The sequence below is a fragment of the Triticum aestivum genome, chromosome 7A, assembly GCF_018294505.1.
Source record: "Triticum aestivum cultivar Chinese Spring chromosome 7A, IWGSC CS RefSeq v2.1, whole genome shotgun sequence".
NCBI lineage: Eukaryota > Viridiplantae > Streptophyta > Magnoliopsida > Poales > Poaceae > Triticum > Triticum aestivum.
The window spans coordinates 152,551,633-152,554,104 of NC_057812.1; the positions used below are offsets into that span (position 1 = coordinate 152,551,633).

Sequence of the window (2,472 nt, forward strand, 5' to 3'; positions counted from 1 at the left end):
ATATGCCTCACACGTCCATGGTTAGAATAGCAAGGAAAAACTTCATATGAATTGTTTCCTGTGCATCAGTCTGGTGCCTTTTGGCCAGGCATCAAGAACCATGTAATTATAAACTAACATCTATCAGTTAGTACAATACCATTAGGAATATGCACTAAATTAGGAATTTAAATAAGCTAATATACCTATGCTGAAATCAACCCATACAACACTCATTCTATATTTTTCCCAGCTCACCCAAATCCTAAAACAAAATTGTATCTAGGCAAAAAGAAAGGAAACACCTAGCTGTGACTTCTTTATATGATTAAAGAAAATCTGTAGACATACATTTGTCACCTAGAGAATGAGTTTTCTCACCCAAAGCAATAGGAGTTGGCGTACCCATGTGTCACCCAAAGCAATAGGAGTCTTGCGACTCCACATGATGTAAATTAATTAGCAAACCATTATTCGAGCTTCTGCCGCACCGCCGCCCAACACGCTCAGTTCTGTGACCACATTTCCCTCATGCTCATATTCCTCGTGTGTGCGCACAAGTTTTGATTCAGTGGGTTGCAGCTGGCTAGAGTGTTGCTGCTCTGCAGGGACCATCTACTGCTGCAACTGCAGCACTTCATACTTGTATCTCAGTTAATTATGTACCCATCTACTACATATCTATACCTGCCAATGCAAGTTGTCTTCAGATTAGGAGTCAGAAGAACGTAACATACCGTATGCAGAGTATGATGCCAGGACAATGATATAGGCTGAGGCTCTTTTGATGGAATAGCAGTAAGGTACTGATGTGCTACCAGAAGCCTTATAGGGTGTGGGATACCTGCTGTTGTATGGCTTGAATGGTTTTGTTTCACCCTGCAAATATGTTGATATTCTTTTTAAGCAATATGAGTAATCAAATGAAACTCTAAATGGAGCACACTCTAATTCAATGAGCATTGAAATGTGTATAACATAGATCCACTGAATTGTTTTCTATTTGGTACTTCTACTTGAACTGTAAAAGCATCCGCTGAGACATAAGAAATGCGAATGAAGTATCAGAGACAACTATCCTTACAAGTTCAGGAGCAAAATATATCTCATGGTTTCCAGCTATCCAGATCCAAGGCTGGTATGCGAGATTCCGCTGTACAAATCTTGCCCACATATCTCACCTTGTATTATCAATTTATCATGATATGGGTAATTATCGGCATATGTCAGGTCCCAACGAAAAGCACTGCCTGGGCTTTTGAATTGGACTCATAATGAGTGAGTGTGACATCGGAGTCAAAACTCTGACCGAGATCACCTAAACACAATAAATTCTCAGTAATATTACTCATAAACTACAATAGTAAAATTATGTTGAAATTCAGACATGACGATGCAAGTTATATTCTGAGCAAATTTGACAATACCTATCAGACCAAATGTATATGGAACATCTGGGCCACTTTTCGGAGGGGTCCTAAACCAAATCTTTTTCAGCGTCTCTTTAGTTCCAACATCATAGTAATACTTTGTGTCAAACTGCAAGAAAAGTCATAATTAAGCCTTGAATCAAGATTCCAGCCTTCATAAAACATAAGCATCAAATGTTTGACGTGTCGGTAACCTTCAGGTTCTTCATTGTACAATGATGAATGTATCCCGAGGTATATCTGTAGAACGTATACCACGAATGATTTCACTTTGCAGAATAATTGAGATTATCTTTTGAAGTCTCGTAAAACACAATGCTTGATCCAGGTTCTGACTATTGTCACCCATGAGATTATCATGGATGTACTATTGTGGTTGCCTTGTCTGATATGAACCTGTTAGAGCACCTAATCAATCAGTATGAGAGTGGAAGCCACAAACAACACCATGATTGAGCTGTAGAAAAGGGTAGACACTGATCCTACAGCTCCCTCTTTGCTGATTGCTGATTTATGATTGTATTAGACCATGGAAGAAAAGCAACATGGTCAGACCTTTAGATCGTATGGCATGCGCCGAGGAGGCCAGCCATCCTTCTTCCACCGTTCTTCTTCTCCCTGAATCCCCGTTCTTATTTTCCCTGAATCCTCTTCTGTTTCTCTTTTCTATACCAGGGAAAACCAAAGCCCCGCCATGGCCTTGGAGCCCCCCTGCCAGCCATGGAGGTCCGCCTTTGCCTGCAAGGACTTCGAACCGCCGCATCGGATCCCTCTGCTCGCGCGCCCGTCCGCCATCGCCCGGCTCCGGCGAGCTCCTGCCTAGGTCGCCAGATCCCTCGCTCCAGCCTTCCTCGTCGTTCCCCCGCCTCGCCACCCGCCTTTGAATCAGCCTCCCCAACCCCTGCAAGCTCCAGCCGCCGCCGCCGCCGTGTTACCCCCAACTGCTCGAGCCGTCGCGTTGCCTTGATCAAGAAGGTGCACTCGAGCATAGTCGGCGTGTAGCCAGTCATGCAGGGGTAGACGTGCCGGTGTGGTGGGCGGTTGCGGCGCACGGCGGCGCGTG

General features: G+C 44.1%; 1 pseudogene; it reads right to left on the minus strand.

The window, feature by feature from the left end:
• Positions 1–212: 212 nt before the first annotated feature.
• Positions 213–2,204, minus strand: LOC123153191 (purple acid phosphatase 2-like; annotated as a pseudogene).
• Positions 2,205–2,472: the final 268 nt, after the last annotated feature.